The 24515-nt window shown below is 36.0% G+C and overlaps 2 pseudogenes; one reads left to right on the top strand and one right to left on the bottom strand.

Moving 5' to 3' along the window:
• Positions 1-866: 866 nt before the first annotated feature.
• LOC150021167 (selenide, water dikinase 1 pseudogene) lies at positions 867-2223 on the top strand (annotated as a pseudogene).
• Positions 2224-5469: 3246 nt separating this feature from the next.
• On the bottom strand, positions 5470-5590 carry LOC150021168 (small nucleolar RNA U3; annotated as a pseudogene).
• Between the last annotated feature and the right edge of the window lie 18925 nt (positions 5591-24515).

The following is a 24515-nucleotide window of genomic DNA, read 5'->3' on the forward strand; positions in this document are numbered from 1 at the left end:
TGAGGTCAGATCTTAGATGCCAATTTGACTCCACCCAATGCTTCTCACGAGCTCTGCTGTCCCACATACGCAGAAAACAGAGATACTTGGTGTATCCACATTGCTGACCAAGAAGGAAGCAGACCATTTTAAGGTCAACACAAATGATCCACTTGTGCTTGTGATATTGCAACAGATCAATGACTCGCTTTATGTCTTCATATTCTTCATGAAAACAAACTGAATGGCCAATTGGGACTGCACCAAATAATTGCCATTGTGGAGGAGGACACATTTCAAGCTCTGCTTTGAGCTATTGATGAACAGTCGCCACTCAATTGCGTTATAGATTGGAATTCCCAATTCCTCCATTAAACCGTGTATGTCATGGAACCACACAAAGCTACTGTCACTTCAAAAGTACTGCAGAGGGCAGTGGCCAGCGCGCCCATGCAGCAGGAGAATCCAGGCTGGTACCCTTGGCAGGGTGCCTTCCCGGCCCCACCCCCCCAGCCCCGTGCATCCTCTGGACCACAGCCGACAACTGAGTCTGGGCTCCACAGCTGGACCGGCCAGTGGGCAGGGGTCCTGCAGCACTCGCCCCACTGCAGCCTCTGGGCCGCGCATGGTTTCCCCTGTCACCACTGCTTGAGAGAGTGAGTGGGCAGGCAGGCATGGCCCCGCCAGCGCCAGCAGCGCCGCGCCTCCTCCCCTGGCCCGGCCAGCCCGCCTGCACTGCACAAAGAGCCCAGGCCCGATTAGCTTTTAAAGGAGGCAGCCAAAGCTTGAAGGTGTCCTGGAGTTCCGTGCCCTGTACTCTGGCGACTTAGACATGTGCTTCATGGTGAGCGCCTCCTTGCTGCACCCACATCGCAATCTTCCCTCCATTGTTGATGTCCTGGGCTGAGGGACTTGGGGTTGATCTGTAAAGAAACCAGCAGACTAGGAGAGGAAGGAGAGGAGCCCAGCTGTGAGGTGTGTACGCCCGAGAACCATGTCTATGCGGGAGTCCTTTAACCCAGAAAGTTATGAATTGTACAAGAGCTTCCAGCTAACCAGATTCACTGAACTGAAGGGTACTGGCTGCAAATTACCCCAAGATGTCCTGCAGAAATTGTTCGAATCCTTACAAGAGAACCGCTTCCAAGAAGATGAACAAATTCTGGGAGCAGTTATGCCAAGGCTTGGTATTGGGATGGATACTTGTGTCATTCCTTTGAGGCATGGCGGTCTTTCCTCGGTGCAAACCACAGATTACATTTATCCTATCATTGATGACCCTTACATGATGGGCAGGATAACATATGCCAATGTCCTCAGTGATCTCTATGCAATGAGGGTCACAGAATGTGACAATATGCTGATGCTCCTTGGAATCAGTAATAAAATGACAGACAGGTAAAGGGATAAAGTGATGCCCGTAATTATACAGGGTTTTAAAGATGCGGCAGAGGAGGCAGGATCATCTGTAATGGGCAGCCAAACAGTGTAAAACCCTTGGATTGTTTTAGGAGGAGTGGCTACAACTGTCTGCCAGCCCAATGAATTTATCATGCCAGATAATGTGGTGCCTGGGGATGTGCTCCTTCTGACCAAGCCCCTGGGGACGCAAGTGGCGGTGGCAGTGCACCAGTGGCTGGATATTCCTGAAAAATGGAATAAAATTAAGCTAGTGGTCACCCAAGAAGATGTGGAGTTGGCATACCAGGATGCGATGATGAATTTGGCAAGGCTCAACAGAACAGCTGCAGGACTCATGCACATGTTCAATGCCCACGCTGCCACTGACATCACAGGCTTTGGAATTCTGGGCCATGCACAAAACCTGGCCAAGCAACAGAGGAATGAGGTGTCCTTTGTGATTCACAATCTCTCTGTCCTGACCAAGATGGCTGCTGTGAGCAAGGCCTGTGGAAACATGTTTGGCCTTATGCATGGGACCTGCCCAGAGACATCAGGAGGCCTTCTAATCTGTTTACCACATGAGCAAGCAGCTCGGTTCTGTGCAGAGATAAAGTCCCCCAAATACAGTGAAGATCACCAAGCATGGATTATTGGGATCATAGAGAAGGGCAACTGTACAGCCAGAATTAGACAAACCCCGGATCATCAAAGTTGCACCACAGGTGGCCACTCAAAGTGTGAACCCACACCTGGTGCCACCTCTTAATCTAGACCGAAATAGCTATTTGGTTTTGTTTTAAAATAGATCTATTTCCTTTACCATCATTTCCATTAAAGACTATAAACAAAACAAACAAAAAAGCACTGCAGAAATGCACTTTCTCTTGATCAAAAGTAGGATGCCTTCGCTCCTTTTTCAAGCAGGTATTTCTCATGCAGTCCTGGTGCTAGGAGTTCTGAAGCCTTTTTGGATAGTCCCAAACCTTGTGCCAAATCATTCAACTTATGCTGATCAAATCGCTTATGAACTGAGTCATCTTCAATTTCAAAATCTTCATAGTTGCTGTCACTTAGTTCTTCACCATACTCTTGGTTTTTGAAAGAGCGTAGTTCAGTGAAAACTGGCACTAGGATTTCAGCTGAATGAGGCACTGGCCATATAGCTGATGGTAGACCAGGATACTCTATTTTACACTTATTTTTCTTGTTATATCCTGACTCTTTCACTCTACAAATGGAACAGTCACTGAATGATCTCTGTTCTCTCGCCAAACCATAGGTATACCAAATGGCAATTTATCACGTGTTCCCTTCATCCACATCTGTAAACTCTTGACACACTGCTTGCACACCTTGTGAGGGGCCCAAGGCTTATCTTGATCACCAAGTTTTACTTTAAAATATGCAAAATAAGGTTGCCTGACAAATGCACTGATGTTTGTCCTTTGACTGGGAATGGTGAAACTGCCACAGGTATAACAAATGAATTAAAGTTGTCTAGGCACTTACAATGAGAAATAGCAGAGTCAGACATAATCTGAAGGAAAGGAAATAAGTACATATGTAAATAAAATAAATAAATTCTGCTAACTCCTTGTGTACAGGCAAGAACTCAGACTACACTTTGGAATACGATTCACTATATAGAGCAGCACACAACCTCTCACCACTCTGTCTCATGTGTAACTGAATAGCCTAGACAAGTATGAACCTTTCGCTGGTCTCCAAGGTCATTCCTTACCCCTCCCCACTTGAGGGATATTTGTTCTCAGCCAGTAGGAGAGCTAGCGCTTCCGTCCATCCAGGCTCGATGCAGCCTAGAGTGGTCGCATTAAGATAAGTTGTAGAGAAAACTTGTTATGACAGAAGAAAACTAACTGCAGTTTTGAAATCAGCATGCCTATTTAAGTCTAAAACAGGTGAAAAATTGAACTCAACAGGAATTATGTTAAAAATTGTTCCCCTGTGTATAATCTATAAGTTATTGTAAATAAATAAATGAGTCTCTAATAAGATATGAGGGGGTATCCCCCCAAAATCCAGAATTACCTTAGAAAGGCAAGCCCCTTGTAGTACAGACTTCCTCCACTAGGTGAGTGTTCTAGGAACCCATCTCTATCAGTGGACCAATCGGCATTGTGAGAGGCTGCATTTGGCTTCAGTGAATTTTCTTTTTGAAGACTCTTTCAGTGTGTTTGTCCATTTCATGATGGGTTGTTTACAAGTGCACCTGCTCACACCACATTGAATGTTCAGCAGTTTTTCACCAAAAACAGCATGTGCTTCTGCCCCATGCTCCTTAGTCACCCAATCTCACTCCGAGCAACTATTTTTTTTATTTCCCCAGATGAAAAAAGTTCTCAAAGGAGATTTTGCTGATATGGAAGAGATGAAACAAAAAACAGTAGAAGTACTAAAAGGCATCAAATGGATGAGTTTAAAAACTGTTTTGAGCAGTGGAAAAAACATCTCAATATATGTATTTCATCAAATGGAGGGTACTTTGAAGGTGATTGACATGTAAACATATACAAATAAACACATAGTTTTTTATAAATAAATTCTGGGTTTTGTGTTCCCCTTTGTAAAATATTAATACTTGTAGATCTTTCACTAAAATGCAGAAATCATTTTAAAATGCCTTTAAAATATCAACAGAACCCAGTTTTTCAGCAATGTATGGCTATAACAATAAGTTCAAAACCAGAATATACTTATCTAGACTTACTGAGTGTTTTACAAATGAATACTCATATTATATTGGGGGTGATAAAGGAATATTAGTGATATGTATGACAGCCAAGTCTGAGAGAGCAGAAAACTGACAGGGATTCAAGGATGTGGGAACTGAAGGAAGAGAGGAAGCATCAAAAATAGATATAACTTTGGGCAAGAAACTTGTCTGTGCTTCTTTCCTTATCTCTAAACTGGGCATAATCATAATTACCTTACCAGTTTTATCTGAAAATTAGAAATTTTACACAAACACACACACATTAAACATATGTCTACTGTTGTGTCTGGTACCTGGTAGGCAACTAAAACATGATAGTTTTATAGACTTCATTATTATTGGTATTACTATTATATTATTATTATTGTCACATTAAGTTTGTCAAAGTCCCCAGTGAATATATCAATACATTGTTTCTTTTAGAGTGAATTGAGTGATGAGTGATGATAATGAATATTTAAATGGTCACCACTTGAAAAGATATGGATTTATAATTATATCCTGTATTTATGTGTGTGCATAAATATACACACATATAAACACGTGTAATGTATAGTTATATATAATATATAATCGTTATTATATAAAAAATTACAAATACTTTTATTTTTTTACTAAAATTAAAATAAATGACATTATGTCACAAAATATGATGACCAGTCATTTGATTATTTCACAAGGAAAAAAAATAATTTGCCATAGCTATTACCTGGAGTTTCAGCACCTTTTGTTGAAGCTGTGTGAAAGTGCTCTTCATCTAACAACAATGAATAATAGGTAGTTAACTTAAAAAAAAAAGAAGAAATGCTGTAAGACTATTATTTCATTGTGGCCCTAGAGAAAATCAGACAGAAAATTCAGGATAATCTATAAAAAGGAGGGTGAAGGAAGGGGGGGTTGTGAAAAGGGTCTTGGGGTCAGGGGGCTATGCGAATCCATGTGGAAAAATCATCAGTGCTGGAGAAGGTTAAATTCTCAGTCCCTGAAGTCTTGCTGTTGTGGCTACAGCCCAAAAAAGTTAATGAAAGAGAGGAGCACTGACAACTCCTGCTGCTTAGACAGGAGCTTGCCACCTCATTGCTGGCCAGATTCTTACAACCAAAAAAAAAAAAAGAAAAAATAATACTCCTGCCAAGGAAAAGAGTAAGAGCTAGAGTGAGTTATCCAAGCAAGACATTGTTGATATTGGGTGAAAATCAAAGGAATATCAAACAAAAGAATTGGACAAGAAATAGCTGAGCCAAGAGCTAAGACCACAGGCTAGATACCTATCCAAACCTTGGGCAGGAGAGATGGAAAGAAGTTAAATCCCTAGTCCTCCCTGCTGAACAAGAAAAGCTAAATGAAGTGACACCATCTGCTCACTTTCCCAGAAGAGAGAGTTTTAACTCCTCATGGTTAGCAGTGCAAACATTTTAAAAAGCATTACTCTAATTACAAATGATTAGAAATGATTCCTAGAAGTGAAGACTTAACTCATAGTGCGCCTGACTAATGAACATTTTTTACACATCCCACTACATTATAAGCTGACTTTGAAAGCACTGGCTACAGATGGGTTCTGGGGTTTTAAAATAATCCTCTTAAAGACAATAAGATACTTTACTTTTTCCTCTCTATTTCTCTAAGCATACAAATGTGTGTGGTTTTTTAAAGCATAATAAAAAATCACTAGAGATTTTCAGGACCAACAGACACACTTTTTTTGTTTTTGCTTCAGTTGTTGGCATGTGTGTGGGTGAGCTTGAATTTGTGTGTGCATACCAAATTGGGGCAGGGGAGTATAGGTCATCTAAAGTTAAATGCTTAAAGTTAAATTTGTAATAATTCTTTTTATGGAGAGATAGTCCTAAAGATATACATCACATTAAGTGTTGGTGAAGATGTGGGGTAACTGGAACACTCATGAATTGCTGATGGGTATAAATTGGGAAAGTTGTTTGGTACTAGTTACCAAAGCTGAACATAAGCTGACCCTGTAACCCAGCAGTTCAGTGATTTCAGATATAAACAACGAAAATAATGTGTATGTGCATTGAAATATGTGTTCTATAATTTTTTTAGCATCATTAACCAAACCGGGGACAATATCAGTAGAGGGGAGAAATAAATTGTGGTGAACTCTTACAGTAGAATATGCTATAAAATGTGTTGCCAAACTGTGACCCATGGACCAAATCTGGCCACCACTTAATTTTGTAAGTAATGTTTTCTTGGAACACAGATATTTCTATTTGTTTACATGTTGTTTATGTCTGCTCTTCAGCTGTATCACCCTACAATGGCAGAGTTGAGTAGTTGCAACAGAGATTGTAAGTCCCCCAAATATTTACTGTATTTACCTTTGATAGAAAAGGTTTGTTGAACCCAACTCTCCAGCAAGAAAAATAAATAGACTGTTGCTATAGTTAATGACTTGGATAAATCTCAAAAATAAAATATTGAGTGAAAGCAGCCAGACATACTAGAAAACTTACTGTTTGATTTCATTGATATGAAATTCAAAAGCATGCAAAATTAATCTATGATAACAGATGTCATAAAAATGGTTAATTTATTGGGAGGGGTGTTAAGATTAGAAAGAAGTATGCTGAAAATTTCTGGTTCTGTCCCCATGGTGAATGATGACTTTCTGGATATGTTTATTTGTAAAAATGTACTTAAAATTTCTAAAAATTCACTTATAATTTATATTTTGTTTTAATAAAACATTGCTTAGAAAATAAAAAGTAGATTAAGTAAATATGAAAAATGGAGTCAATATCATGTTTGTCGACAGTTACTTAAGATATTTTCAGGATTTTACATATCTCCCTATAGTATTCTTTGTAGAGAAGATAGCAAATAAATGTTAAATCAAATCAACAAAATATTAAACTGTAGACTTTAAAGATACAGGATATTTTAAAGTCAAGAGTCCCAAACATGAAAATAGCACACTATCCTAAGTACCTCTATAAAGTCAAATGTATATATGCTACTTTTTACTTACAAATAATTAATGCAACTTTATACCTCATACAACATACAAAATCACCCTCTAATGTGTTTAATCATTACATTTCTACAAGAAAATCTTTATACAGCAACAACCATAAAAGCATGTTGTTTTGGAGTTGTTATTTGACATTTGCTTCTCTGTTAACTCACTTAGAATATTTAGAGCTACTTTAGAGTTTTTTTTTCCTCAGAATTAATTAAAAGAAACCTTAATTTTTTATACCAATGTCCCACTTTTACTCTTTACCTTGACTAGATGAGTATGTGGTTGATATTGCTCAGGTACATACATATAGATCCCTACCCATCAGAGTTCAGACTTATGGGAAAGACAAACATGAAAATGGACCATTAAAATTAGTATTATATAATGATTGCTATAATAGCTATCTTTATTAAGCACTACAAAGAAAGCAATCAACTGTACATATACATATTAAGATAAAGAGTCCCGAGAAGTTTCAGAGTAGGTGGCCAATATACTGTTGTTTCCAAGGTAAGACTTAAAGAAAATTACTAAATGAATCATTGTTTAGTAATAATGATTTTGAAACCACTCAATTATTTTAGTAAAATTATAGCAGCCTGATAAAAACCTGATGAATAGACTAACAACCATTGACAATTTAGGTAATAACTACAACCATCAAGCAAGGAAAGGAATAAGTAATAAGAAGTATTTGTATAACGGATGGAGAAGAAAAGGAAGGTTTTTTTTTCAGGAAACATCAATATTAATTAAGAATTAATAAGTTTTATGTCAATAGCTCAATTGTTTTTTATTTTGAAAATCACTTTTTAGTGATTATTCCTATGTTAGAACAATCAGATAATCCCATAAATTTACCAAATTATATGAAACTAAGAGGCAAACGAAAACAAAAAGAGGTCGAAAAGGACCTGGAAATGAAGACCATGATGTTTTCCTTTACTTGCCCTGCTAATACATGCATTTTTCAAAGTCTCAAATTAGTGGATAAGCAATGAAGAGTATTTTCTCTTTCTTTTATGAAAGCTTTGAAATCAGTGGACACACACACACACACACACATGCACACACACACTGAAAGGGAAAGGGTAGAGAATCAGTGTGTGAGAAATTAAAAAAAAACAGTTTTGAAGCCAAACTATAGTCAGATAAATGGCTCCCAAAATGCAAATGTTTTAAATATATTTAGCATGATAAAGGAACATTTTTGAGCATCCAGTGGGTTAAGGAGTTAGGTGACATCTGATTTCAGGCAGTGACTTTTCATCTTTGTAGATGCTTAAATGGGAAAACCTTTTTATTTTATTATTTTTTGGCACTTTTTTTGGTATATTTTATTGATTATGTTGTTATAATAGTTCCAATTTTTTTCCCCTTTGCTCCCCTCCACCCAGTACTCCTCTTACCCCAGCAATCCCACCCCACATAGTTCATGTCTATGGGTCATGTATACAAGTTCTTTGGATTCACCCTTTCCTATATTTTTCTTTTTTTAAATTAATTAATTTTTTATAACAATAAAAAATAACAATTCCTCCCTCTCAGACTTAAGATCCTTTATAACCTTATAATGGACAATGGTCAAAGATCTCATCCTCCTCTAGCTGCTTCAAGCTGGACATGGTCATCATCCTACCTACCCTTGGGTCCAGAAATCCCTAATAAGAGTCGGGGTGTGGAGGGGAGGGTGGCCTTCCCACTTGGGGAAGAATCTTGCTGACTCCAGGTCAGTTGGCTGTCCCTGGACATTGGCGTGCTTGGTTTAACAGGCTGACATCCTTGTTGCATTCTGGGAGCAATAAATTTGGCAACAGGGTTAGAAAGCATCATTCAATCCATAACCACTAGATGACAAAAGGCAGGGATTAATTTTTCAATGTCCCATATTAAGGGTAAATTTTAAAAAAAGGACTCTTTAGAGGAAGGTGTGCAAGGTATATCACACCTGTCTGAAACCCTTTCGCCCACTATACTTAGTTTGGGCTGAGGGGAATATTTTAGGTTTCCCCCCTCTCAGACCTCTGGGCCCTTTTGGTCCAAGCCATTAAGATAGAAAAGAGAAACCAGTTTTAAAGTGAAGCTCACAGACCACCCCATTCTTCACCAACCCAGCCACTTAATTCAGCCAAACCATTGAGTCTTAGGAAGCAGCACTGCAGACAGGATTAAGTGAGGCCTATACGTACAGACAATCACTCAGGTAATGAGGTCATAGGCTTATGCCCTATTAAAACAGAACACACATGTTAATTTATGCAACATAACCCACTAACCAGTCTCTATATCTGCAAAACTCTTATTGGAAAGACATCTAGTTGCAAGGCATTTGACATTCTTCTTCCTGTAAGTTAAGCATCTTTGATGATGTCACAGACCTAGTTTAACTTTCAATGAAAATAAACTTTAAAGACAGTCAGCTGCACTACTTTATAGTCTGCCACTGAGGAAAACCTTTTTATTAAGAGCAATTTTTATTGTAAGTTATTTTCTGAGTATTTCAGAGATTGCAAGCAGTGAAACAACTGCAAGAGGCTGGTATTGTCATTGCTCAACTGATAAACAATAATGTTTAAAGTTCATTTATTATATAAAAACGGTGGCTAAGCAATATCAAAATACCATCTAACCATCTTGTCCAATGAATCAATTACTGAAATGGGTTGGGACTTAACTTGCAGAACATCTTGAAGGATGAAAGTTAAAAAGCCATAAATGGAAGCTTTGCCCTTTACAAGCCAGGGGTTTAGAGGGTAAAGCGCCTCCAATGGTAGTGAGTGTTTTGCAAGACTTATCTTTCCTAGGTCTACCTAGGAGGTATGGGACTCCTGTCTTACCATGAAGGCCATCAATATGAGATAACTGCAACAATAAAAAACAAATCATAAAAGCTATTTTATGCAAAATGTCTTGTATTTTGAGTGATGTTCATCGCAACAAGCTTGCTTCAGAATTAGCCCTCATTCTCCAGGTGGTGTCTAGGTATAATTGTGTATTCTTCACATTTAATGTGCCCTCAACTGGGACTGGCAATGATAATTTTTATGGTATTAATGAAGTGTAACAGATGGATTTGGGACAAAGAGTACACAGTCTGAAGGAGCAGCAGATATTCACTAAACTTGAAAGCAGATATGTTCTATACTTCTCATCCATAAACATCATAATGTAATAGAGATTTGGGGCCATTCTTTCAGATTCAAATATAAATTAATCTGGCTTATCAGATATACTACCATAATGATTTTTATTGATACCTTATGTGAGTTTTAGATGAACCAACTCTCCTGCTGATAACAGATTTTCCAAGGTGCATTTAATGATCTGAATCTCACTGAAGAATGTTTATAGCAACCTGACATGAAGGGGAAGTCTACCATGAACTCTTATTTTAGTTGCCTATCAGGAGAGAATCACTAAACTTCTATTCTCCAGAATTCCATGAAGAACAGATGCTTCTGTTACCTCATACATTAGTGCCCTAGTTCCCTCCCTAGTGCTTGGAAAATGAGCCAGGGGCCTGGATAGAATTATATGCCCTAAAGTGCATCTTAGAAAATCAGGTTTCAAGCTTGAAAATATCTGCCATATGTTTTCAGAGTAGATTGAAAAAAATCAACATTTAACAAGACTGAAAATGGAAGATAAAGGATGAAAGCATTAAGATCTGTGCTAGGTTTGTAATTTTTTTAATGAGAAAATGAATTAGCTGTCACACTCCAGTTGGATGAGCATAAGGCTAAATAATCTCCAGGCAGTAAGCAAGTCTTAAGGGAAGGCCCTCTTGTACCCTGTCCCATGCATCAAGAGAAACCTGTCCAAATCTACACTTAGCAAAGACCTCACCTGCCCTCTTCCTACCCCCTTCAGGAGGCTTCATCAATTCTAAAAGGAATACAAAAGGAATTATAATGTATGATTATTTACTAGCTATTACATATTTTTAAGTATCCTTAAATAATAGCAGTCGTAATTATAATATGCAGCATTTTACTATAATTTTTTGACCCAAAATCTTGGTTTCATACTAACCTCAGATTTTAGTTACTATATATATATACTGTTTGTCAGATGTAGGGGGGGAGGTAGATGAGTAAGAATGTAGCCAGTGCTACCATGGAGCTTATATTCTAGAGGGGGAAACAGGCAAATAAATGAATGGATAAAGAAATGTCTGGTAATATGAGCTGCAAAAGCAACAAAAGTGGGTGATGCTGCCAGGCATTAAGAGCAATTGGTTTAGAGGGCATGAGTACTACTACTCTGGCTAAATCATTTGAAAGACCTGATGCAGAAATGAAGCCACTGCTAATTGATAATGGGGCAGTCATAGACTGATTTGTCTAAGATAGAGATAAGCAAAGGGAAGATCAAGAAAATATCCAGGGGCAGCTCCATGCTTAGTGTGTCCTAAAGATAAACAAGTAGCTGGTGAGTGCAGAAAGCCCAGAGAATCTTGTATGATACTAAATCAGAGGAATAGAAAGATCATATTATGAAGAGATTTTAGGTATGAAATTCAAAATTTGATGAAACCACTGATGGATCTTATGTTCAGTTATGATATATTTTGTCTCTAACTGCTTGTGCAGAATGAATTATAAAGGAAGTGAAGCAAGTGAGGGTGATTTGGAAGCTAGGTGACCAATATTGGAGGCTTGCTCTGAGAATAACAGAGGAAATGGATAGGGTGCATCCTAGAAGGAGAGCTAATAAAATTTACTGACCAGTTGATTGTAGGAGCTGATGTGCATTAAAACTTCATTATTTTTTCATGTACGTTTTTCATTTCTTGCTCTTCCTCTTCTCCTTCTGGCACTCCTACGATTTGGATGTTGGCACGTTTAAAGTTGTTGCAGAGGTTTCTAAGCCTCTCCGCATTTTACTCAATTCGTGTTTCTTCATTCTGTACTGGTTGACTATTTATTTCTTCCTTATGTTCCAAATCATTGATTTGAACTCCAGTTTCCTTCCCTTCATCATTGGTTTCGTGTGGGTTTTCCTTTGTTTCACTTAACCTAGCCTTCACTTCTTTCCTTATGCATTTGCCACACTCAAGCATATCTGTCAAGTCTGTGAGCATCTTTATTACCAGTGTTTTGAACTCTGCATCTGTTAGGTAAGCTCTCTCCTCATCCCTTAGTTCTCCCACTGGAACCTTGATTCATTCCCGCTTTTGGGTCACACTTCTCTGTCTCCTCAATGTGATCTCCTCCTGTGTTTGCTCCTGTGTCTTAGGTATAACTGTTGCACCTATCTGGATGAGTATGTCTTTATTTCTTTGTTTGATGGATTTCCATGCGGCCTGACTTTCTGGAACTTCTGATTATCTCAAATTTTGAGGCAGTTGTATTCCTTCTTAGTTCTGGAGGAAGACACAGCATATCTACCTATGCCACCATCTTGGCCAGAAGTAAAAAAATAGATTTTGCACAAACAAATTTTAGTATATATAGACATTGTCTTATTTTTTACTTGCACAAATGCATTTTTTCAAGCAAAAAATAATAATTAAAAAGGAAATTAGCAACACATATATGCACACATACATACACAATAGTTCTAGTTCTAGGCTTCATCTCTATTCCTGAGTTTAGAAAGAGTTATTACATAGCTTTTAATTTATAGGTATATGAGTTTAAAATTTAAACATTAGTTTATTGAGTGATAAAATTCAAAAAAGTATTATTTTGGAGTTAACTGGTATTTTAAAATATTTGGTATTTCCATTTCTATTCATAATTTAAAGGAAAATATGTGCTCTGTCCAGAAGTTATCCAGCCATGCAATATGAAAAACAGAGACATTTATTGAAGAGAAAAGAAACATTGTACATAGGACAATGATGCCTTAGTTCCCTTAAAAATAAGCACCTTGGAACCTCATGCAGATCTCTCAATTACTGTCAGCTGTCCCATTACATTTTCATGAATCTCATCAGTGGTCTGAAATCTCTTCCCTTTCAAAGGTGATTTTAGTTTTTGGAAGAACCAGAATTTCCAAGGTGCTAAATCTGGGCTATAGGGGGACTGAGTCACCTGTGTGAGTAGATGTTTTGCCAAAAATCTCTGCACGAGACATGATGCATGTGGGGGCACATTGTCGTGATGAAGTTGCCAATCACCAGTTGCATATAGCTGTGGCTTTCTAAATAATCCAAATAGTTTCTGTGGAGGAATGTTCAAGTTTAATGCAAAATCTGATGCAGATTCATTGCTCTACTCACTTAGTTATTTTGAGTGCGATGGCTACATAGTACACATGCTCACTCAATGTCATCTACTGCCCCCACTGACTAGTACAATGAAGTCATCATTGTTCACACATGTGCATTCCAGTTCACTCTCTTTGGCTGCCAGGTTACACCAATGTCATGCTAACTGCTTTCATTATATTAAAAATGGCTGAATTTTTTTCTGGACAGACTTCCTCATGTTGTAACAAGAATATGACATTGAAACACAACTATTTATAAAATTCATACAAAAGATTCAAACTTCAGCATGGTCCAAGAATAAACTATAAAAATGTTGTCATTATAAAGTCTCCTTTGCTGAATCTCAACACTTGTTCTCTATAGTCTACCAGCTGAATAAATGAAAGATATATTAGTACTGTCTGTAGCAACCATACTCTCATGCTCTCAGTAAAGCAAGTGTGACAATACATAATAGATTTATAGAATAATAAAAATCATAAAAACTTTGTGTAAGAAATTATATATGTTCTTGGAAAGCTGGAATAAGAATATAGGAGACTCTTGTGTTCAGTTTTATGGAAAGGTAAATAAAATACCCCCAGGTACCTTAGGTTAAAACCAAGAGAACAAATAATCTACATTTAAAAGACAAAAATAAGTGTACATCCTAAAATTAACTTAAATCCCAATATCAGAAGCCTTTATCTGTTCATTGTTTTGTATTACACACTTTTTATGTACTCTTTTCTTTACACTCATAAGTTCTAACTTTGAAGGTAGAGAAATATATGGGAATGTTTAGGTATGACAATATATGATAATTTGGATAATTTTTATTTAAAGAGAGAAATAGCAGCAAAATATGTTTTGAGAATAATCATCTTCCAAACTCATTAACAGATAGTCAAAACTCATTAGTAGAGTTTTTGCCACCATCAATGCTAAATTATCTGTGATGGTAAAGCTAACTGGGATCTTTCTAAAGTAACACAGTTGGGACTTGTCTCTAGCAAAATGCAGTATGCTCTTTGAAAGGTAGGGGTCCTTCCAAAGGGGATTATATCTTGCCAAAAAGCTCATTTGTATGATCTTCCCCCCTCCCAAGCTCACCAGCAACTTTCCCCTTTGCTTGGCACCATGTAGCATCAACACGTGACATTTTGGACTGGCTGCTTGAGTTCATTGAACATAAAGCCTTGGCAGTGACAATTATCCTGGCAGTGGCAGAAGCCAGGAAACACATAACAGTAAATGGATCTCATTTTGATTACTGTACATAGGGTTTGCTTGATTTAGCCCACATTATACTAAGCTCCAACATGTCAGCAAGACTCTGCACTCAGTTGCCATGCTCAAAAAAAGCACTAAGGTTGAACATTGTTACATTGCCAACATTCAGTTTTCTGTAACTCCTTTTTTAAATTTATTTTTTCTCTTATTTTTGTTTTTAAGATTCAATTATAAGGTTTAACAGGTTCAACTTTGTTTAATTTTTAGAAACTTTAGAACACCACAACCACTTCTATTTGAACTACAAGCTACATTTAACAGAATTTTAAATATTAAAGATCATTATCTGAAATAGATAAGTAGAATTTCTTGATCAATTAACTTTTCATGTAGTTTAAATCTTTTTTGCCTGCATCTGTTTTTCCTTAAACATGGTACCACCTGCTTTTTATAGAGTTGGGTTAATATAGTTAAAATACTTAAAATTGTGCTGGAATGTAATACATACTCAAGAGTTATTAGTTTTTACTACTATTCTAACTAATTATATATTATTTTATTTGTTAATATTTGTCTTACCCTTAAACTATGATCTACTTGTGGTCACTTGCCATTTATTTGTATTCAGAGTGGTTGGCATATATGTTGTGCTCAACCATATCTGTCAACCTATAGCAAATCATCATCATAATCATTATCATTATCAACATAGTTATGAAAAATACCACACTATTATTACTATGAAAGTAATGCTTTAGTAGTAAAACTTTGAAAGAAATAAAAGAAACATAGTCCCTATAGGGTGCACATTTACTAAGTGTAGACTAGAAATTAGAAGGGAAAAGATGGGAAATGGCTTAGGAACTCTACAAGTTTGCAGACTGATCAGAAAGAGAGACAAAGAGGAGGAAACAAATAATTGCAACATATTATAGATTCAAATTAAATGTCATAACTAATTTTTAATTTGTTCTGGGGGTTGTAAACAGGAAGTTTCACAGATTATTTTCCCTTTGAGACTCAGAGACACCCCCTGAAAAAAAAAACAACTCACTTTATTAAACATTTATTATATACCTGGTACCACAGTCAAAATTTTATAGCATTCATCTTCATACTATACCAAATAAATGTTACTATACCTTTCTACTTATTTTTATTAAATTTATTGGATAACCTTGGTTAATAGAATCATATAAGTTTCAAATGTACCTTCCTATGATATATGATCTGTATACGGCATTGCATTCCCACCGCCCAAAGACAAATCATCTTCTGTCACCATATATTTAGCCATATTTGGCCCCCTTTACTTTTTATTACACTCTGTGCTCTTCCCCCTGGTGATCACCATACTGTTGTTGTCTAGGTATATGAGTTTCAGTTTTATATCCAACATATGAGTGAAATCATATGATTCTGAGCTTGTTCTGACTTATATATTTCACTTAGCATGATATTCTTATGGTATATCTATGTTGTCACAAAAGGCAGTATTTCTCCTTTTCTTATGTCTGTGTAACATTCTATAGTATATATGTACCACATCTTCTTTATAAAATCCTATACCACAGGACACTTTTGTTATTTTCATGTCTTGCCCATTGTGAAGATAAGGGTGCACATATCTTTGCGAATAAATATTTTTGGCTTTTTGTATAGATATCTAGGAGAAGAATTTCTGGCTCATATAGTAACTATATTAATTTTTTGAGGAACCACCATACAGTTTTCTGTAGTGGTTGTACCAGTACAGTCCCACCAGCAGTGAATGAAGGTTCCTTTTTTCCCCACAACCTTTCCAACACATGTTATTACCTGTTTTGTTAAAAATAGCCATTCTAGTAGGTGTAAGGTGGTATCTCATTGCAGTTTTAATTTGCATTTTCCCAATAACTAGTGAAGTTGAGTATCTTTTATATATCAGTTGGGCTTTGTATGTCCTCTTGGGAGAGGTGTTTTTTCAGGTACTCTGCCCATTTTTAATTGGATTGTTTGGCATTAAGTTGTATCAGTTTCTTATATATTTTGGGTAGTAACCTCTTGTAGAAGCTGTTGTTTGTAAATATCATTTCCCATTCAGTTGGTTCATTTTTGGCTTTTTTATTTGTTTGATTGTTTGTTCATTTGTTGCTGTGCAGAAGCTTTTTAGTTTGATACAGTCCCATTCCTCTATTTTCATCTTTGCTGGCTTTGCCTTTGGGGTCAAATTTGTAAAATCTTCTCTAACACTATAGTACGTAAATTAAACACCTGTTTTTTCTTCTATGTAATTTATTGTTTTAGATCTTATATGAAGTCTTTTATCCATTTTGGATTAATTTTTTTACATGATGGTAAACTGTAATCTAGTTTCATTCTTTTCATTTGCCTTTCCAATTTTCCCAGCACCATTTATTGAAGAGGTTTTCTTTTCTCCTTTATGTGTTTTGGCTCCTTTGTCAAAAATTATTTGTCCATATACATGTGTTTTTATTTCTGGCTCTCCATTCTGTTCCATTGCTCCGTACATCTGTTTTTCTGACAATAACATGCTGTTTTGATCATTGTAGCTTTGTAGTATAATTTGAAGTCACATAGTGTGATAACACCAACTTTGTTCTTTTTTCTCAGAATTGCTTTGGTTATTCAGTGTCCTGATTTTTTATTTATTTATTTTTTAAATGATGCTGGGGTTTTGCTAATAGTTGCATTAAATCTGTGTATTGCTTTGGGTAATATGGCCATTTTAACTATGTTGATTATTCCAATTCAGGAACACAAAATATCTTTCCATTTCATTGTGTCTTTTTCAATCTTTTTAAATAATGCTTTCTAGTTTTTAGTATATAAGTCCTTCACATAATTTGTTAACTTTATTCCTAGGTATTTTATTCCTTTGGTTGCAACTGCAAAATGAATTGTTTTTTTTGTTTGTTTGTTTGTTTGTTTCTATTTTTTTCACTGTTAATATATAAGAAAGCAGTGGATTGTAGTGCATTTTTTTGTATCTGAAACTTTACTCTGTTTATTGTTTCTAATAGTTTTTCTGTGAAGTCTTTAGGGTTTTCTGCATAAAGAATCATGTCATCCTCAAAAAGTGGCACTTTTATTTCTTCATTCCCAATTTGGGTGCCTTTTCTTTCTTTCTTTTGCTTGGTTAATCTGGCTAGGACTTCCAGAACTATGTTGAATGACAGTGTGTGAGTGGGAATCCCTGTCTTGTTCCCGATTTTAGAGGAAAGGATTTCAGTTTTTTACTATTGAGTATGATATTGGTTGAGGGTTTGTCATGTGTGGCCTTTATTATGTTGAGGTACTTTTTTCTATACCTATTTCATTGTGTTTTAATCATAAATTGATGTTTTATCTTACTAAATGCTTCTTATGCATCTATTTACAACATCATATTGGTTTTATCATTTGTTTTGTTAATGTGGTATATTGCATCAATCTATTTGCATATGTTGAAGCATCCTTGTGCCCCTGGGATGAACCCCACTTGATCATGATGTATTATGTTTTTAATGTATTTTTGTATTTGATTTGTTAGTATTTCGTTTAATATTTTTGGATCTGTTTTCATCAGAGGTATTGGTCTGTAGTTGTATGTGTGTTATCCTTGCTAGATTTTTACATGAGGATTAGTTATATTGGCTTCATAATATGGGTTAGGAAGTATTGCTTCTTCTTAAATTTTATGAAGTAGTTTGAGAAGTATAGGTATCAAATCTTCTTTGGATGTTTGATAGAATTCACTAGTGAAGCCATCTGGTTTTTTTTCAGAGAGACAGATTTTTAATGTTTATTTTAATTTTCTCACTGTTGGCCTATTTATATGTTCTACTTCTTTATGTTTCAGTCTAGGAAGGTTATATATTTCTAGGAATTTACTGAATTTGGTGACATATACTCTTTTATAGTATTCTAGTATGATCCTATGTATATTTGTGATGTCTGTAAGTTCTCTTTCATTTCTGATTTTGATTTATTATGGGTCTTTTCTCTTTTTTCCTTAGAGAGTCTAGTCAGAGTTTTGCCAGTTTTATTAATTTTTTCACGGACCATCTCTTTGTTGCATTATTATTTGTATATTCCTTTTGTTCAATGCTTTATTTAATTCTGCTATATTTTTTATTATTTTCTTTTTTCTCCTGGGTTTAGATTACTCTTCTTCTCCTCCTCCTTCTCCTCTTTCTCCTCCTTCTTCTCATTCTCCTCCTTCTCTTCCTTCTAATGTCTTCTGTGGCCCAGTCATTTTTTAGTATTTTGCTGCTTAATCTCCACCTCTTTGTGGGCTTCTTTACTTTCTTTTTTGAAGATGATTTCTAATATCAAAGCATTATGGTCAGGAAATATGCTTGGTATAATTTCAATCTTCTTGAAATCGTCTAGGCTAGCTAGTTTTGTGACCCAACATATGGACTATCCTAGAAAATTTTTCATGTACACTGGAGAAAAATATATAATCTTATGTTCTGGGAAGAAAGGTTCTGTAAATGTCAATTACATGCATTTGATCTAATCTTTCATTTAAGTCTGATATTTCCTTATTGATTTTCTGTTCAGATTATCTATCTGGAGCTGTCAATGGAGTATTAAGTTCCCCAACTATGACTGTTTTTTTTCAGTTTATCCCTTTAGTTCTGTTAGTATTTGCTTTATATATTTTGGTGTTCCCTAATTAAGTTCACATATGTTGAGAAGTGTTAGGTCTTCTTGATGTAGTGTCCCCTTTATCACTATAAAATGTCCATCTTTGTCCCTTGTTAACTTTGTAATCTTAAAATCTGTTTTGTCAGATATAATATGGCTACACCTCTTTCTGTGGATGTTATTTGCTTGAGGAATCATTACCCACTTTTTTACTTTGAATCTAGCTTTGCTTTTGCAGCTTAGATATGTTTCCTGGAGGCAACATATAGCTGAGTTTTGGCTTTTGATCCAATCTGGTACTCTGTGTCTCTTTATTGGTGAATTCAGTTCATTTACATTTAAGGTAATTATTGATGTGTGAGGATTTCCTATATACATTATATTTTGTTTTCTGGTAAATCTGTGCCTTCTTTGGTATTTTTTTCCTTTGTATTTCTGTCTGTTATTTTTGTTGATGATATTCTATAGTTCTTTCCTCTGTTTCCTCCTTTTTATGCTATGTGTCTCAGTTTTTTTTTTTTTTCTGTGTGTGTGTGTTGTGTATGTTTGGTTATAATTAGGTTTATGTAAAATAATTTTTTTATATGCAATAGGTCTTTTTCTTTTAAATTTATTTAATCCCCACTCCTCTTTTCAAATTTGGACCTCAACCCCTCCCATTTTATGCTTTTGTTCTCACAAAATACCTCTGTTTATGCTGTAAGTTTGTTGGTGATATTATTCATAATTTTGTGACCCTTTGCTCTTTGTTTCAGGTACAATAACCCCCTTAAGTATTTCCTTCAGTGAATGCCTTCTGGTGATAAATTCTCTCAGCCACTGTATGTCTGAAAACATTTTATTTCTCCTTCATATTTGAATAAAAAGTTTGCTGGATATATTATTCTTGGCTGGTAATACCTCTCTTTCAGTTGTCTGAATATTTGGTTTTACTCCCTTCTGTCCTGTAGAGTTTCTGCTGTAACCCAGTGGGCTTTCCTTATAGGTTCCTTTTCCCTGGCTTCCTTGATAATTATTTCTTTTTCATTAATTTTTGACAGTTTAATACAATGTGCTTTGGGTATTGTCTCTTTGAATTGAGGTAACTAAGTTCTCTGTTTACTTCTTGGATTTGAGGATCCAACTCTTTCCGTAAGTTTGGAAACTTCTCATAAACTATATTTTTAAATAAGATCTCCATTTCCTTTCCCTCTCTTCCTCTTATGGTATATCTATTATTTTTATATTGTGTTTTTTATGGTGTCAGATATTTTTTGTAGAATTCTTTCAGTAACTTTTTTTTTATGTTCAGGTCTCTCCCTTCTTTCTTCTGCATCATTTCTAGGCTCTTTTTTTTTTTTTTTAACTTTGATATTACTATTGTTTTTCTCCATCAGGTCCACTTTATTTCCTGTACTTGTTAGCTAATTCTTGATCTTTTTAATGGAGTTCTTCATCTCTAGAATTTCTGTTTAGTTCTTTTTTAAAGTTTCAGTTTCTTTGGTAAAGTTTTTGTTGTTGTTAATTTGTTTTCTGAACATGCTAAATTGCTTTCCTGCATTTTTCAAATTTCATTGAGTATTTTCACAACTACAATCTTGAATTCTTCTTTTACATTTATATCACATATTTCTATGTATTTAAGTTTGTTTTCTGGAGATATTTATAATTTCCTTCCTGAACAGTCTTGCTACATTTATTATTCATAGTATTTGATGAATTCTTTCTCTGACTAGGCATCTATGTATGAGTGGCATTATTCTAACTGATTAATATGAAAAAGTCTTTTTCTTATTTTCCAATGGGTGGCACCGAATCACAAGTTTTTAGTTCTGTGGATTCCTAGTGCTGTCTCCCACAGCCAGATGCTGTCATCAGTACAGCCACAACAGGTGTGGGTATGGCAGGCTGGGGCAACCAGCTCACTTTTTTGTTGTTTTGCCCTCTTGGTAGTGGCAACTTTGGAACTTCATGAGGCTTTCCCTTCACCCCAACTGTGTGGTAAGTCACAGAGTACATCCTTTGCTCAGGGGGAAAAAAGGGCAATTCTGAAGTACCAGTCCTCAGCTTTGCAGATAATGTGCTCTACAACCTGACACCAAGGGCAAAGGCAGAAAGCTCTGGAAGACTATGGAGCGGTAGGTCTCTGTGTCTGTCTTTCTTTGCCATGAATTCCAACTGCCTGACAATCACAGCTGTACCCCAATGAGGTGTCCTACTCATGACTCTAGGCCCAGCTAAATATCCTCAAAATCCTTTTGTTTCTCCTGGCTGAAGGAGGTGCCAGCAACAACCAGATTCTTCTCTGTTTTTGTGCTGGGGAACGACTGTGAGCTCCTGACTGTAGGGCTGCATCTGTGGCTCATTTGAGCTCTTACCCCTTCTTGCCTACTTTTGTTCCCACTTGCCCACCTTTAGATTTTCAATGTGTGGATCCCTTAGTCTTGCTTGTACATTGAACATAAAATTCTTTATTGAGATATAACTGTTCAAGTTGTTAAAACTTGAAATGGGGAGGTCAAGGGGATTTATTATGCTGCCATTTCTTTGATGTCACTCTACTAATTCTTTTTTTTTTTTTTTTTTGAAAATTTTGCTTAGAATTTTTTAAGTTGCTGTTGACTTAGTAAGTGCCCGAACATGATTTAAACAAGGAAGGTCATATGGATACTTAACATATTATAATGATTTTTTTCAATGTGTTCATGTGGCTAAGCTACAAATCATATTTACAATAAAACATTAATCGATGTGCTACTGTGAAAGTATTTTGTAAAATGTGATTAAAAGCTATAGAGATTAACAACTAAAGAAGACAGACAAAGGCAGTAAATCCCTGGAAGTCTCCAACAGGCTGCCTAGAGCCAGACTGGTAGATGATATGACGCCACCAGAGGCAGATTCAGGAAGTGCAGATCATTCTAAGAAGCACCAACAAACAATAGGAGTCACAAAAATGGGGAGACAGAGAAACAACCCCACATTGAAAGGAAAGGTAGAATCCCCAGAAAGAGTGCTAAATGAAATAGAGGGGAGCAAAATATCAGATATGGAATCCAAAACATGGATTATGGAGAAACTCAATGAGCTCAGCAGAAACTACAAAGAACTCCAGGGAAACTACAAGGAACTTACTGAGAATTACACCAGCATGAGAAAGGACATAGAAACTATCAATAAAAGCGAGGAGGAAATGAAGAATATGATCTCTGAATTGAAGAACAGAGTAGAAGGAATTAAAAGCAGGCTAGAGGAAGCAGAAAATTGGATCAGTGAGCTGGAGGACAATGTAGACAAAAACTCCCAGACAGTGCAACAAAAGGAAAAAAGATTGAACAAGACTGAAGAGGTTCTAAGATAGCTGAATGACAACATGACACGTAATAATATCTGTATCATAGGAATTCCAGAAGGAGAAGAAGAAGAGCAAGGGATAGAAAACCTCTTTGAAAAACTAATAACAGAAAACTTCCCTAACATGAGGAGAGAAAGAGTCACGCAAGTCCAGGAAGCACAGAGGGTCCCAATGAAGATGAACCCCAACAGGCCCACTTCAAGACACATCATAATTAAAATGGCAACATTCAAAGACAAAGAGAGAATTCTAAAAGCAGCAAGAGAGAAACAAATAATAACATACAAGGGAACTCCAATAAGGCTATCACCAGATTTCTCAGCAGAAACACTACAAGCCAGAAGGGAATGGCAGAAAATATTCCAAGTAATGAAAAACAAAGGCCTACAACCAAGAATACTCTAGCCAGCAAGGCTCTCATTCAAAATGGAAGGTGAAATAAGGAGTTTCCAAGATGAAAGAAGGATAAAAGAATACACCTCCACCAAACCAGCATTGCAAGAGATGCTAAAGAGTCTGCATTAAGAAGATGAAGAAAAAGAGAGAGACAGAGAGGAACATGAGTACAAAGGGGCGAAATGACAATGAATAAGTACTTATCGGTAATAACCTTAAATGTAAATGGATTAAATGCTCCAATCAAAGACATAGGATAGCTGAATGGATTAGAAGGCATGACCCACATATGTGCTGTCTACAAGAGACCCACCTTAGAACAAAAGATTTACACAGACTGAAAGTGAAGGGATGAAAAAAAGTATTTCAAGCAAATGAACATGAAAAAAAAAGCTGGGGTAGCAATACTTATATCAGACAAAACAGATTTCACAGCAAAGGCCATAAAAAGAGACAAAGAAGGACATTTCATAATACTTAAGGGAAAAATTTATTAAGAAGATATAACCCTTATAAATATATATGCACCCAACTTAGGAGCACCCAAATATGTAAAGAAAAATTTGAAATACTCCAAGAAAGATATAGACAGCAGCACACTCATAGTAGGGGACTTTAATACCCCATTGTCAACAATGGACAGATCTTCAAAGCAAAGAAACATCAGAGATATTGAGGCATTAAACAACACTCTAGATCAAATGGACTTAGTCGATATATATAAAACTTTTCACCCCAAAGAAGCAAAATATACATTCTTCTCAAGTGCACATGGAACATTTTCAAAGATAGACCACATGGTAGGACACAAAACAAGCAACAAATTCAATAAAATTGAAATTATATCAAGCATCTTCTCAGATCACAATGGCTTAAAATTGAAAATCAACCTCAAGGAAAAAACTCAAAAACATTCAAACTCATGAAGAATGAATAACATGCTACTAAATAATAAATGGGTCAGCAATGACATCAAGGAAGAAATCAAGAAATTTCTGGAAACTAATGATAATGAACACACAACAACCCAAAACCTATGGGATACAGTGAAAGCAGTCCTGAGAGAAAAGTTTATAGCAACACAGGCCTATCTAAAAAAGCTAGAAGAATCTCAAATAAAAAATCTAACCCTACAGCTACAAGAACTAGAGAAAGAACAACAAGCAAAGCCCAGATCAAGTAGAAGGAAATCATCAAGATCAGAGCAGAATTAAATGACATAGAGACTAAACTAACAATTCAAAAGATCAACATAAGTAGGAGCTGGTTCTTTGAAAAGATAAACAAAATCGACAAGCCCTTAACCAGGCTCATCAAGAAGAAAAGAGAGAGGACCCAAATAAATAAAACCAGAAACGGAAGAGAAGAAATCACAACCGATACCACAGAAATACAAAGAATTGTAAGAAACTATTACGAACAACTGTATGGCAAGAAATTTGACAACCTAGAGGAAATGGACAAATTCCTGGGAACACATAGTCTTCCAAAACTGAATCAAGATGAAGAAGAAAGCCTGAAAAGACCAATAACAACTAGTGGAATTGAAGCAGTAATCAAAAAATTCCAGCACACAAAAGCCCTCGACCGATGGCTTCACAGGTGAATTCTATAAAAC

Source organism: Furipterus horrens, unplaced genomic scaffold (assembly GCF_987537825.1).
Source record: "Furipterus horrens unplaced genomic scaffold, mFurHor1.1.pri manual_scaffold_1, whole genome shotgun sequence".
NCBI lineage: Eukaryota > Metazoa > Chordata > Mammalia > Chiroptera > Furipteridae > Furipterus > Furipterus horrens.